This window comes from Phascolarctos cinereus, unplaced genomic scaffold, assembly GCF_003287225.1.
Source record: "Phascolarctos cinereus isolate Bilbo 61053 unplaced genomic scaffold, phaCin_HiC Scaffold_4;HRSCAF=312, whole genome shotgun sequence".
NCBI lineage: Eukaryota > Metazoa > Chordata > Mammalia > Diprotodontia > Phascolarctidae > Phascolarctos > Phascolarctos cinereus.
The window spans coordinates 668,204,225-668,219,892 of NW_027555847.1; the positions used below are offsets into that span (position 1 = coordinate 668,204,225).

The 15,668-nt window shown below is 38.7% G+C and overlaps 1 protein-coding gene across 1 annotated transcript in view; it reads left to right on the forward strand.

The window, feature by feature from the left end:
- GATAD2A (GATA zinc finger domain containing 2A) overlaps positions 1-15,668 on the forward strand; it is a 218,302-nt gene that overhangs the window by 92,428 nt on the left and 110,206 nt on the right.

The following is a 15,668-nucleotide window of genomic DNA, read 5'->3' on the forward strand; positions in this document are numbered from 1 at the left end:
GTTACAGTAAACTGAACCCCCATTTAGTTGTGATTTGGCCAAGGTCATGGTCCATCAACAGACATTTATTAAGCACTTACTATTCACCAGGCTTGATGCCTATGCTCAGTGCTAGGGATATAGTGACAGTAATGAAATGATCCCTACTCTCGAGGAACTTAAATTCTGACAGGGAAAAAAGAAGTACATACACAAGTGTAAACAGATTAAATACAAAGAGAATAAATATAAAGTAATTAGGGAGGGAATGCACCAACAATTACAGGAATCTGGAAATGCTTCTGATGTAAGGTGGTATGGGTTGAGGATCCTGTGATAGGGAGGTGAAGAGGGAATACATCCCTAGCACTTGCATAGGCACTGATCAGGGGACAAATGCCCTGGATGAAAGGCATCAGTTAGACTAATGGAAGTATTATATAGTTAGTGTGGAAAAATATATTGGAGCCACATTGTGAAGGTCTATAAATGATAAATTGAATTTATATTTTGTCCTAGAGGCAATAGGGAGGTTCTAGAGTTTATTGAGCAAGGGAATGACTTGATCATATTTGTGCTTTAGGAATATCACATTGGTTTCTATGTGGAAGTTGGATGGAAGAATCTTTCTTACCTCATGGGATTATTAGGAGAACCCTATGATATGATTGATACACAAACAGTTTTAAAGTGGAAAACATTCTACAAATAAATAGTAGTGGTTAATAATCATACTAGTTGTAGAAAATGACTCATGGAAAAATATTGTTCTTATTTAAAGAGTATACATTTAACAGGTGTACTCTTTTTTAAAAAAAAATCTGGCTGTCAGAAGTAGGAGTCTTCTGTAGTATACAGTATTCTTTTTCAAAATGTGGTTACTACATTCACAAGAAAAGCATTATGGGATGAGGACAACTTTCTTTTTTAGAGAAATCATTAAGCTTTTTCCTCTATAAATCATGAATATGCCTTCCTCTTTTAAAAGTGTTTTTAAAATTTTTCAAGTTTTTAGAAAACAGTATTTGGATTATCAGTATCCCAGGACTTGTTATGTTGTAGCTGCCCATGTTCTACTATTCACATAACCTCTTTGGCTTCCACTTTTCCCATCTGTAAAGTGAGAATAATCCTTCTAGTTTACTTCATAGGGTTGTTTTGAGACTCAAATGAGAATGGGAACGTGTGTGTGTGTGTGTGTGTGTGTGTGTGTGTGTGTACATGCTTGATATTATTCTAGTTGATTTCATACAATAGTCCTGTGAAATAGATAGTACAGGTTGTTTAATCTGTATTTTCAGATAAGGAAACTGACCATCAGAGTGGCCTATAATCAACAAGTATTTGTCAGGCACCTGCTATGCCAGGAACCGTATTCAACTCTGGTGATACAATGACAAAAGTTAAAACAGTCCCTGTTCTCAAGGAACATTCTAATAGGAAGACAGTATATCTCGGAGCTTATTGGTCAGTGAGAATGTACCACCAATTTGTGCCAGCACATGCAGCCCATTTCAGTGTACACCTAACTTATACATCTACAGATATTTACAAGGCTGATAGAAGGTGTAATGTTATTGAGGGGAGCATCGAGGAGAGAAGGCACTCAAATTTGAAAGAAGAAGGAAAGGCCTCATGCTAATGATATAGCATATGAGCTGAGTCTTAATAGAAATTAGGGATTGCAAGAGGTATGGAAGAGTAGAGAGAAGCTTTCAGTCTTGGAGGACAACCAAATGATTGTGTTGGAGGAAGAGCAAGTAGGCCAGTATGACTGGACTGAAGTAAGGAGGGAAGCAGGCAAGTATTTATTAAGTACTTACTGTATGCCAAACACTTGCTAAGTGCTTTACAATATTATCTCGTTTAATCCTCAACAACAGCCCTGAGATTGTCACTACAGGAAGGTGCTATTGTTATGCCCACTTTATTTATTTTTTTTGTTTTATTTATTTTTTGGGGGGTAGGCAGTGGGGTTAAGCGACTTGTCCAGGGTCACACAGCTAGCAAATGTGTGAGGTCAGATTTGAACTCAGGTCCTCCTGACTCCAAGGCTGGAGCTCTATCCACTGTGCCACCTAGCTGCCCCTATGCCCACTTTATGATGGAGGAAGCTGAGGCAGACAGAGGTTAAGTGACCTGTCTATGGTAATACAGGTAGTAAATTTTTGAGGCTAGATTTCAGTTTGGGTATTCCTGGCTTCAGGCCCAGCTCTCTATTCACTGTGCCACCATAGAGTCCATAGAGGAGAATAATGTATAGGAAGACTGGGAAAATAGGAAGGAACCAAGTTGTGAAGAGCTTTAAATACTAGAGAAGTTTATGTTTGATCTTAGGAGTAATAAGGAGACCCAGGAGTTTGAGTAAGGGTGGTGACATGGTCAGATGATAGAAGGAATGAGATCTTGCAATTTGATTGAATGTGAGGTGAATGGGAAGTGAGAATGATGCTGAGGTTGTGAAGCTGCTATCTGGAGGGATGGTAGTGCCCTTAACAGAAATAATTAAGTTTAGAAGACTGGTGGGTTTGAGGGAAAAGATAATGAGTTCAGTTTTGGACACGTTGAGTTTGAGATGCCTTTGGGACATCCAGTTCAAAATGTTCAAATTCAGAGGGATGTGGGATAGGGGAAGAATTTTTCTGAATTCAAAGAAATTAAGTCTGATTACTGGCTGTGCTACATGGCTTTAGGCAAGTCATGCAATCCCTCTGAGCCTCAGTTTTTTCATCTGCAAAATGAAGAGGCTGAACTAAATCATCTCTAAGGTCCCTTCCACAACTCTAAATCCTTATGATCCAATATTACATCTTATCTCATTCTATTTTGGTGACTTAAAAGTATTAACAAAAGATTCATACTAGCTAGTAATGCTCAAAGCAATTCTCTTTTATCATTGGCTTATTTTACCTGACAATAAAATAAGGGAACATCCATGAGATGAAACATAGAAGAGACAAGCAGGGCAAATAAGGGAATGATATAACATAGCTTTGGTTTTGCATGTTGGCAGGAGAGGGGAGGGAGTTTTAAAATGGTCCTATAGGAAGGATTCTTAACTTTTCTTTATGTAATGAACAAAATAATGATTTTAAATGCATAAAATGAAACCCATTAAATTTCAAAGGAAACTAGTTACAAATTACAAACCAAATACAAACTAGATACAAACCAAGTTATCTAAAGTTTTAAAAATATTGAAAAAAACGAACAGGTTCACAGGTGAAGAACCCTGTCCTATGGAAAGATTGCCAGTTGGGATGTCACTCTGTTTTATTTGGGTTTTCCTTCTGACTGGTATGGGCAATATCCAGTGGTTCATCTCCTCTACAAAGTTAGCACATTGATGACTCGTACTAGGTCTGGGAACTGACAGCTCCAAAACAAAGACCAAGAATCAACTCCTTCTCCCCCTCCAATCATTTTGCTTGAGGTAGGAGCCATACCTTATGTCTCACTTTACTAGGGCCATAAGCTCACCTTCCCTAAGCTAGTTTGTATGCTGACTTCCCATTAACATCCCTGATTCCTCCTACCTTCCTACCTACCTACCTACCCACAGGTTAGTGCTCGGGCAAGTTAACATTCTCCACTATAGGGTTCTAAGGCAAGCCAACTACTTCTTGTGATAGGGCAGTAACGAGAGCTTATCTTCTGGAGTTACCCTGTAGTGGGTCAGGCCCCAGTTTATAGAGAAGAGTTTTTCCTCCTGTTGAAAAATTGTTACTTGGACCAATTCATCCTTCTTCTGTTCTTTAGGCTTGAGCAGTAAAGGCCTAATATCACCTTTCCTGTAAGAACCCTTTTTTAAAAAAAAATGAAGACCATGATTATATCAGAAGTCTCTATCTCTAGTTTCTTTCTTGATCTTCAGTTCACCCACTATCTCAATCAACCTCAGCATTCAAATTCATTTATCAAGTAATTAAGTGGATACTGTGTGCACTGTTCTGGAAGGTGCTGTGGGAGATTAAAAGATGAGACTTGGGTTTCTGTTCAGAAAAGACATGTAAGCATATACCGGGTGTTCCAAATGTTTCAATTCCCTTTTAAGATAAGTTTAAAACTGTGCTGAGACTTCTGGGACGCCCTGTATAAGTGCTTTAGAAGAATTCATGTTGCAGTGGGATCAGATGATAGAGGGTTCACTTGGGCTTTAGGGAACCCAAACAAGGGTTTTGTTTCATTTTCTCTTTAGAGGAGTTGGCATTTCAGCTAGGTTTTGAGGTGTGGGCAGATTATCAGGTGTAGAAATGCTGGAGGGTTGAGGGAGTGTAATTCTCAGGCATAGAGAGCAGCTTGAGCAAAAGCTTAGACCTAAGAAGTAAAAGATGTGTTTACAGAAATGCAAATACTTCATTTTGGCTTGAGCAGAAGAGTACCTGAGGGGACACAGTTTGAAACAAGGCCAAGGTAGGTTGGAAATAAATATTAAAGGATCCTGAAAATTGGGCTAGGTAGTCTGAGATCTGGCATCAGATTCTTAACCAGCTGTGTGACATTGGGCAAGTCACTTAACCCTGTTTGCCTTGGTTTCCTCATCTGCAAAATGAATTGGAAAAGGAAATGGCAAACTACGCCAGTATCTTTGCCAAGAAAGCCTCAAATGGGATCACAAAGAGTTGGACACGATTGAAACAGCTGTACAACAATATTTGTTGAACTTGTTTTTCTGTTAATTCCTATAATAAGTTGGGAGCTAAATTCTTAGGTTAATGGGATAAAAGACAGGAATTGATATCAGAACTGTGAAAGGAAACAATTTTTTGTTTGTTTGGCTTTTAAAAAAAAACACCAAACCACAAAATCTCCCAGTATTTCAAAGTTAGAAGGGATCTTAGAGGCCAGGTATTGCTGAATCTGAAAAAGGATCTTTTGTATAATATATCTGACAAATAGTTATCCAGTCTTTGCTTTATGACCTCCATTTAGAGGGAACCACTGCCTCCTGAGGAAGCCTTTTTGATAGCTCTAATTGTTAAGGAGTTTTTTCTCTTATGCCAAGCGTAAATTAGCCTCCTTGCATTTTTCCTCTTTGCTCAGAATTCTGATTTCTGGAACCAGACAGAATAAACCTAATTGATCCATCTTATACAAGACATCCCTTCCAATACCTGACATGAAACATCACATTCCTTCTAAGTCTGCTCTTCTGAGGCTAAATATCCCTAGTGCCTTCAGCTGATCCATAGTTGAGCTTTAAGTTTTTTTGCTATCCTAGTTGCCATCTACCAGATATTCTCCAGCTTGTAAATGCCTTTATGCTAAAATGTGGCTAAAAGGAATGAATATTCCAAATATGACCTGACATGGGCAGAGTACAACGGGATTATCCTCTTCCAAGTCTTTGACAGTAGGCCTTCCCCCCTTCTTTTCTGAATTAGCTTTCTTCTATTAAAATCTATACGATCTTATTACATGAACTTTCTCTCTAGCTTCCCCCTGTCTTGCACTAGAGAAGTTTACTTTTTGGAATTAATTAACCAAGCATTTAGTAATGCCTGCTTTGTACTGAAAACTGTACTAGACTAGGAATATAAAGACAAAAAATAGATTACCTTCTGTGGTAGAAACAACATGTATGTATAATACAAAATGTACAGAAATACAAGATAATTGGGAGGGTCCAGCTGACCACTAATGTCACATCTGCAACTGACTTTCAGACATCTTAAATACAGTATGTCCAAAACGAAACTCATTATCTTTCCCCTTAAATGTCATAGTCCTGTTCTCCCCCCCTTATTGTAGAGGGCAGTCCCTCAGACTTACAATCTGGACTTATCACTGTCTTTCTCTCTGCTCCCTTCCTTCATCCACACTGTTGGCAAGGCTTGTCTTTGGCCTTTGCAGCATCTCTCATATATCCCTCTTCTCTTCTGACAGTGCCAGCACTCAAAGTACAGGCCTTCATGATTATTGTAATAGCCTACTGGTAGGTCTGCCTCCAGTCCCTCCCCACTCATCCATCAATCCATCTTCCATTCAGCTACTAAAGTGATTTTCCTAAAGTCCAAGGCCAGTCATGTCTCCCTTCACTTCCCCCTCTCCCCCCAAAAAAAACAAACACAAAAAACAAACTCTAGTGGTTCCCTGTTACCTTCAGCATCAAATACAAAATGCTCTTTGGTATTCATGGCCTTTTATAACCTAAGCCCCTTCCATTTTTCCAGTCTTCTTACTACTCAGCACATATTCTTTGATTCAGGGACACTGGCCTCCTGGCTATTTCACAAACAAAACTGTCTATCTCTCAGTATGGTCATACTTTCTGGTTGTTTCCCATGCTTGGAATACTCTTCTTCATCTTTGCCTCCTGGCTTTCCTGGCATCCTTTAAGCCCCCAACTAAAATCCTGCCTTCCTCAGGAAGCCTTTCCCAACGTGTTTTAATTTTAGTGCCTTCCTTCTGCTAATTATTTCATGTTTATTTTTATGTAGTTTGCTTTGTATGTATTTGTTTGCATGTTTACCCCATTAGGTGATAAGCTCCCTTAAGGGCGAGGACTATCTTGTCTCCTTTTTGTATTTAAATATTTTGGATACATTGGGATTTAGCACCGGGCCTGGCACATAGTAGAACTTAATAAATGTTGATGAACAGATTGAGCATTAAGAGATTCTGTGTTAAATTTCATTTTATTAGATTTGTTCTAGTGATCTAGCCTGACAGGGCTATACTTTTTTGAAATCTGTGATCTAGTGTTGTAGATATTCCTTTCAATTCTGTGTCACCACTAACTTTGATACTTTTATCCAAGTCATTAAAAAAAAACAGAACCTGTTAGAGAACATAGTTATGCAGAAATCTTGGGGCAATCCACTGAAAATCTACTTTTAAAGCAATGTTGAACCACTAATGACTATTCTTTGTCTCTTACCATTCACACAGTATTTATCTATTTATCTATACAGTTGAGTGGCCCATGTTGTTCCATTTTATGTAGCAGAATAACATAAGAGACTTCGACAGTGCCAGATTACTAAAGCATTTGATAATTAGTATCCATTTATTAAGTGTCTACCCTCTACTTACTATGGTGCTAGGTACTAGAGATACAAAGACAAAACTGAAACAGCCCTTGCCTTTAAGGAGCTTCTCATTTTAGGGGAAATATACACATAGTTACATTTGGGAAACTGTGATTTCTTTGTTCATAGGGGAAATTTTATTCAGGATCTGATTTTTCTCTCAGAGAAGAACTGGTTACTGAGGTAATAAATGAGAAGGAAATCGAGCATGCACTCTGGATTATGGGAACATAGATTTCAGTAGGATTGGAGGAAACGTGCAGAATCCATAGACTAAAATGCTTCAGTGGAGTCAGTCTAGGAGGAATGGGAGATACTCCAGAATGAACTTCTGAAGATAGAAAAGGAAACATTTCCAACAAGGAGGGGAAATGGAATATATCTGAAGAGACTGATGTGAATGCACAGTGAACTCAATAACCAACTTAAATTTTAAAAAAGAAATATATGAAAGATGAAGATAAAAATATAGCACAGGCTTTTTAAAAATAATGTAATAACCAGGGATGCTAAAACTTGGAGTGAACTGAGTCTGACAAGAAAAGCTAAGGACAAAAAAAAGCTGTAGTTTTTCTTTGGGGGGAGGGTGTTACTGTTTTTCGATTAAGATTATATTAGGAGGAAAGAAAGGATTAGTTAGGATCTTTACTTGGAGTAGATGTGATGATGCTGTCTGACAACAGAAGAGAAAGCAGAAATGGATCGATTTTTTATTTTGTTTGTTTTTTCTCTACAAAGGAGAATGACCTTTACACTGGAAATGAAAGAATAAAACTGCCTTACAGGGAGTTAGTTGGTGACCCAAAATAAGAGAGAACTTAGCTGACATTGAGGAGTTCAAGGCACCTGATCCAGATAAACTACATCCTTTATTCCAAGAGGAATTGGCAGATGTGTTTGCAGAGCTCTTCTTAAAAGATGATCAAAAATGGCCAAGATATTGGAAAATTGCAGAACAAATGTCCTAATTTTTAAAAAGGTAAAAGAACAGAATCTGCAAACTATAGGCCAGTGAACTTGACTTTAATTCCTGGGAAAATTCCTGAAAGGATCATTAAAGAGGGGCTGGCAAATAACTAGCAAAGGAAGCATAAATATTAGCATGGGTTCATTAAGAACAAGTCATGCCAGTCTAACCTCATTTCTCCTTGCTTGATAGGATTACTAAACTAGTAGTTGAGGGCAGTGGTATGGATATAATTTCCTCAGATTTTAGCAAAACTTTTGGTGAAGTATCTCATACTGCTCATGTGGATAAGATAGAAAGAGATTAGATGAAAATATAATTGCCTAGGTGGCCCGACTCAGAATTAACTGTTAGTGGTTCGATGTGAACAAGGCAGGTGGTTTCCAGTATATTACCCCAAGATCTGTACTTGGCTCTGGTGATTTCCCTTTGGGTTTTCCTTCAGAATTTCATGCTTCAGACTTTCCCATTCTTTTTTGGCTGACTTTTCCCCAAAGAAATTTAGTCCGTGGGATCTCATCTATCTTTCTTCTTATCCTTTTGAAAATCTGCTCTCCTGGCATCTATTCCTCTTTTCTTATTTATCACAAGATCTGAGGTGGAGTGATTACTGTTCCCTATGATTCGTATCTTTTCTATCTAGCAACCAGTTGCTCCTAGTTAGAATTAGAGGGTAGGATTTTTCATTTTTTTCCCCCACTGATGATTCTTCTGCATTTTAAAGGATAAAAGTGTCATTAAGGCAACTCGAAAGCATTAGCAGCTCCAAAAATATACTCCAAAAAATGTTGAGAAAATTGAAGTTTTTCATTACTGCTCCAGAGGTGTGCAGATTACTTGGGATAAAGCAAAATTACATTTTTGGCATACGTAATAAACCCTAAAACTTCTTACATCTTTCTACATTTTAATATGTCCTATAGCCTTCCTGAAATCTTTTCACCATCATCCCCAGTTTTCTGTTTCTCTTGCTGTATCCTCTTCTCCCTTGTCCCTTTAGTCCTATCCTCCCAATTTATATTTTAATCTATTTTTTATACATTGCCTCCTTTCCCACTACTGACAGACATGTTCATTAGGAATGCATATATTTTTTTGAGGAAGCCCATTGTTCTGTTTTTTTTAATAGTTCTGGTTGTCCTTAGAAGTAGTGTGGTATAGTGGAAAGAACACTAGACTTGGATTCAGGAGACTCCAGTATAAAATCTGCCTATTGAACTTATTAGCTATGTGGCCATTAGCAAGTAACTTAATCTCACTGAACCTGTTTTCCTCATTTATAAAATTGAGATACTACATGCACTGTGTACATCATTGCATTTTGTGAAGACGATGCATGATAAACTATAAGGCACTTTCTAAATGTGAGTTAGTTTTTATTTCTCATGCTGAACCTAAATCTGTTTTATAATTCTCTCTTTTCTCTTAATTCTGTCCTGTACTATAGGACAGCTCACCTACGCAGAATAAGGAATAAATGATGGAATAAAATGATCATGTCATTTAGTACCACCAAATCTTTCAGAGTTGTTATCTGTAAACTTTGTTCTTCTTTTCTGTAAGGGGATTGGAAAATGTTACCAACACTAAGATTTAATGATGTTCTGATGAAGTTCAAACATTAATGTAAAATGCAGCTCTGACATTCTCTGATTCCAGATATTTCTTCCAGGGAACCTATTTGTCGAAAAAGAAGTGAAGGAACTTCATCCATATCACCCAGTCAATTAATGAAGTAGTAATAGACTCAAGGAATCTTATAGATCATGCTACCATGATCTGTATATAGTGCGTGCTCGCTCTCTCTCTCTCTCTCTCTCTCTCTCTCTCTCTCTCTCTTCTCTCTCTTTCTAGTTATATACAGCATATAGCTGTATATAGCAGGAACATAAGAATTAACTGCAGAAAAAAATTTCAAAATAAATTTACCAGGTTGCCTGGAAAATTTATTGGATTACCGAAAATGTAGTGCCTCTAGGTTTGCCATCTCTTTCAAACTTGAGCTGTTAAGGCTAACTAATATCATCCTCATCTGTTTATATTTTACAGTATAATTCCATTCTCTTGGGTACTATCCCTCCTAAGCACCATTAGTCAGAGGAAGGCACAGAGGTATGAAGTTTTTCCATTTTCTGTCTATTTTTATTCACTCTTGTTCATTTTTATCCCTTTTCTTTCAGTCATACTTTATATTCATTCACCAGTGTTTCATGCTGACGTTTCCTATTCTGTGTATTCATTCAGCAAATAATTTGAGTGCTCGTTATGTGCCAGGATTGTGATACAAAAGTGTATGAAATGCTCTTTGTGCCCTTAAGAAGTTTAAAATCTAGTGGAAGAGATGAAACATATGTATATACCTACAATATAAGTCAATATAACTGTTAGATTTCTTGATTATTGATGTCAAATTAGGCACAAAACTGAGAAATATGCAATTAATAGGCATTTCATTAAGTACCTTTTATTTGTTAGTTATTGTACTAGGCTCTGGGAATACAAAGGAAACAGTCCTTGACCTCAAGTAAGAGATTATAGATTCCAAGAGTGAGAGATAGAGAGAGGGAAAGCCTTCAAAGCTTACCAAACAAAGGCGGTAGAGGGGAGGTTGAGTGTCATATGTGAGGAGGGCCAAACTAGTTGAGAGACTTGAGTACAGGAATTTGGGTGGGATGGGGAGAGAGTACCATATAAACAGACTAGAAAGCTAGATTAGGGCCAGGTTATGAAAGGCTTCATATTTGATCCTGAAGAAAATAGTTTTTGCTACTTTTGTGGAAAGTGTTCAGCATCTAGTTTAAATATGAGAAAGGTCCTATTTCCAAAGTTGCATTGTATTGACTGTGTGAATCCACTAGTGGATTACTGACTCTTCTAAAATAAATTAGCAATGAATAAATGAAAAAAACCAACAACAACAAACCACCATTTACCTAAGTTTCTAAAAGAATCAAAACTGAACGACCTTCAAAGACCAGTGGAGAATGTGTGGTAGTATAAAAATATTGTCTGAGAGATGTATGACAAGAAAAGGAGGCAGATCAGCCATATAGGAAGATTGATGGCAGGTAGACAGGCCTTGTGCCACTTTGGTACCTATGCAGTGTTAAGAGACCTAGATGAAGGTACCTCCTCTCTCCCACCTCCACCCCTACTCCTTTCAACAAGTTGTATAGACCATCTATGGAAGATTTATTAGAGGATATTGACAGGATTCCTGTAAGATGAAAAGGAGTAGATGGAGTCCACTTCTTGCAACTTTTCTGTTTGGTATTTAAAACCCTTCACAATCTGGCTCCAGCTTATCTTTCAAGCTTGTTGTGCATTTCCCTTCATACATCCTATGTTGTAGCCTAGTTGGTCTGCTGAGTTGCTTCTCTCTCTCTCTCTCTCTTCTCTCTCTCTCTCTCTCTCTCTCTCTCTCTCCTCTCTCCCTCCCTCCCTCCCTCCCTCTCTCCCTCTCTCTCTCTCTCCCTCTCTCTCTCTCCTAGGCAGTGGAGTTCAGTGACTTGCCCAGGGTCACACAGCTAATAAGTGTTATGTGTCTGATGCCGAATTTGAACTCAGGTCCTCTTGAATCCATGGCTGATGCTCTAGCCACTGGGCCATCTAGCTGCCCCATGAGTTGCTTCTCAGAAAACAATCTTCCTTGGAGAGCAATTTGGAACTATGCCCAAAGGGCTATAAAAATGTGCATACCCTTTGAACCAGCAAAAGCACTTCTAGGGCTATATCCCAAAGAGATCATACAAATGGGAAAAGGACCCACATGTACAAAAATATTCATAGCAGCTCTTTTTGTGGTGGTAAATAATTGGAAATTGAGAGGATGCCGATCAGTTGGGGAATGGCTGAGTGGGTTGTGGTGTATGAATGTAATGGAATGCTATTGTGCTATAAGGCTGACTTCACAAAAACCTGGAAAGACTTTGTATAGTCTAATGCTGAGTGAAATGAGCAGAACCAAGAGAACGTTGTACACAATAACAGCCATGTTGTTTGGAGACTAATATTGATAAACTTAACCCTTCCCAGCAATAAAAGGATCTGAGACATCTCTCTGTGATGGAAAATGCTATCCATATCCAAAGAAAGAACCATGGAATTTGAATGCAGATCAAAGCATACTATTTGATTTTTTTTTTCCTTTTCTGTTGAGTTTTGTTTCCTCTTTCTGGTGCTTCCTCCTATTGGTTCAAATTCTTACTTACAACACACTGATATGAAAATATGTTTAATAGGAATGTATATGTATAGCCTATATCAGATTGTGTGCCATCTTGGGGAGGGTGGTGGGGAGGAAGGGGGAGAAAAATTTTGAACTCAAAAGCATATGGAAGTGATTGTTGATAAATCAAAATAAATTAATTTAAAAAATCAATCTGTAATTGCAAAAAAACCATCTTTCATCTCCTTGATTTGTGCCGTTGTATAGGCTGTACAACCCTGCCTGGTAGGATCTTCCTCCTCACTTCTACCTCTTGGAGTGCCTGGCTTCCTTCAGGGCTCTGTTTCAATACCACTTCAATGCTTCAAAGATTCTAGATTTAGAATTGGGGTTTTCTCAGCAGAGATACTGGAGCTGTTTGCCATTTCCTTCTCCAGCTCATTTGGAACTGAGGCAATCAGGGTTAAGTGACAAGGTCACACAGCTAATCGGATTTGAACTCAGGTCCATCCCCCCCACCCCCAAGTTACTTTGTATTTATCTTTGAACCTCCTGTGTTTTCCCTAGGATTCAAGCTCCTTAGGAACAAGGATGGTCTTGCACTTGTCTTAGTATTTCCACCACTTATCACAGTGCCTAATAGGTGGGTGGTGCTTGATAAATTCTTCTTGACTACACTGTTGGTTAAAGTACCCTCGTTAATGAGATCAGAAAGCCAATGAATTATTGAAGTAAGAAGCAGTGTAAAATAAGTGTTTCATGAGAGGTAGAAGAAGTGTTAGGTTAAAGGGAGGTGGGATGATCGTGGAAGGCTTCATGCAGTAGGCAGGAGGCATTAAAGCTGTAAGAATTTAACTATAGGGGAAGCTAGGTGGTGAAGTGGAGAGTGCCTGGCCTTGGAGTCAGGAGGACCTAAGTTCAATCCAGTCTCAGACTTGACACTTATTGCTGTGTGACTGTGGGCAACTTGCTTAACCCCAGTTGCCTCACCCGCCCAAAAATTAACTATGTAGCATTCTCAGGATCCCTGTTATGTCCCTTTAGATTAAACTAGTCTACTTTTTGCTCACCTGTGTGATCTCGAGCAAAGTTAAAAATATTAAAATATTAAAGTTGGAAGACATGTCAGAAGTCAAGTCTAACATGTCTAAAAAGCAATTTCAACTATAGTATGTATCCCTGACAGGTAGTCAGTCATCTAGCCTCTTTTTCCATCACCTATACTGCTTTTGGACTTCTCCATTATACTTTCTTCCCCAGGAAACTCATCACTGGGAAATCTCATTATCCTGCAAGATTGAATCTGCCTGGTACTTACATCTCATGGGTATCCTTTGCTCCTCCAGTTTTGACCTTCTGGTTAGTAGGCATGGCCTTGAGATCCATAGCCTCCATTTAAGAAAGGGACTTGATATAATCCTCTTATTTCTCATCATCTGCAATACTTTTGGATTTCTGTATCATTTCCCTATCATACCCTCACATTGGATGTATCTCCTACTCCTTCCTAACTCCCCCACCTCTACTTTTCAACTTCCTTTTGTGTGTGGCCTTCTCTTGTTAGATTGTAGGCTCCTTGAGGCCTTTTTTTGGGGGGGGGGGAAGGGTTGGGTTAAACTTGTATTTTCCTCACTAGAGCTTAGCACAATGCCTTGCAAGATGGCGAGCATTTAATACATGTTTGTTGACTGATCGATTATTGATTGAAATTAAAAGTTCAACAGCTTGTAATTTGCCTCTTGCCCCTTCCCCTTTTTTCTCTTCCCAAAATGGGACATTTTTCCTTTATTTCTATAGCACCCATCAGCCTTTTCACAGTCTTTGTCTCAGCAGTTATATTCTCCAGATATTCCCAGTCACTGGATGTAATCCTTCCAGGCCTGGTAACCTGAATTAACTGAGAGCAGTTAAATTCTTTTTTACCATTTTTTCATTTATCCTGGGGTTCCATTTGTTAAACCTTTTTTCTGTTTTTCTGAGTCTTTGAAGGTTATTGACCTTAGAACAGAAAATGGAAGTGAATCAAAGGTAGAATATTTCCATCTAAATGAGCAATTGCTTTCTATACCTTCTTTTGATTTTTCTCTTATCCTTAACATAGGGTTTTTTTCCATTTTTTTTGTGCTCTTTGTTTTGTTTTCTTTATACATCATTAGCTTCCATTCAACTTTACTGTATAGGACATGGGGTGAGGAACCTGGTGTGGTCCTTGGGTGCAGCCTTTTAACTGAGTCCAAGTTTTACAGAACAAATCCTGTTATTAAGGAGATATGTACCTTGAAGTTTGGATTCAGTCATAGGGCTCAACTTGAGGACATAGAAGGCCACATGTGACCTAGAGGCCCCAAATTGCCCACTCCTAGTGTAGGACCCTGCTGCCCTCTTTTGTTATTCATTATTCTTTATCTCTCTTTGTTTCTGTAAGATTCTGGATTTAGAATTGGTATTTTCTTGGCCAAGAGACTGGAGCTGTTTGCCATTTCCTTCTCCAGCTCATTTGGAACTGAGGCAAACAGGGTTAAATGACAAGATCACACAGCTAGGCAAATTTGAACTCAGGAATGTGTGGGACAGCAACTCTAAATCAATTAAACTCAGAGACTTCTCAAGGTAGAAGCAAAAGTTACTTTTTATTACAGTCTCGAGAGAAGGGGCAGTCTGCTCCCCTGGTACACTTCCAGGAGGAGAGAGGCAAGGCACAGAAAGTGAAATGAGATTATATACCCTAAGGCAAACAAACCTCCACCCACTGCTATCCCTTATTCACCTTGACTGGGGAGGCAGATTTACATTCTAGGCTCAGGGGCTGCGAGCACCAGCCCTGAAGTTAGGAGGACCCGAGTTCAAAGCCGGCCTCAGGCCAAAATGCTTGACACTTAAACTAGCTTTGTGACCCTGGGCAAGTCACTTAACCCCAATTGCCCCCCCAAAAAAAAGAAAGAAAGAAAGAAAAAGAAAATTGAAAGACAAAGAACAAGGAAACAAGGCATAACCAATCTAAACATTGATGTCCTTATTTAGTAAACCTAATGCTGATGTGATAGTGGTGTGGCAATCAGGAGGGGATTTAGGGCTGAATTTCCTGTAGGTTTAGGTAATTTCTAGGAAACTGAAACTTACAGCAATTTCCCCTCCCTAAACCCCTTCTCTTTATCCCAGAGACAAGAAAAGGCTGGAAGCTTTTCAAAGGGCAAGCAGTTCAGGTTGGGGGCAGAGCTATTCTTTCTGCTAAGCATTTAAAAAAAAAACCAACAGGGTAGGGGGGAGGGTTTTGAAAGCAACAATCAAGAAATATTAACAAGAACTATTGATCCCTTGAGGAGGCTTCACTTTTGAGAGATCATCTCTCACAGGAAGATGAGACTTCCTGATTCCAAGCCAAGTGCTTTATCCACTGTGCCACCTAGCTACCCAAATTACAAATGATCTTGTCTAACCTCCTCAACTACAGAGAACTAGAGAGGTAAAATGACTTGTTTGAGATTAATTCCATTGCCTTACCTCTGTTAATTATCTCCTATTT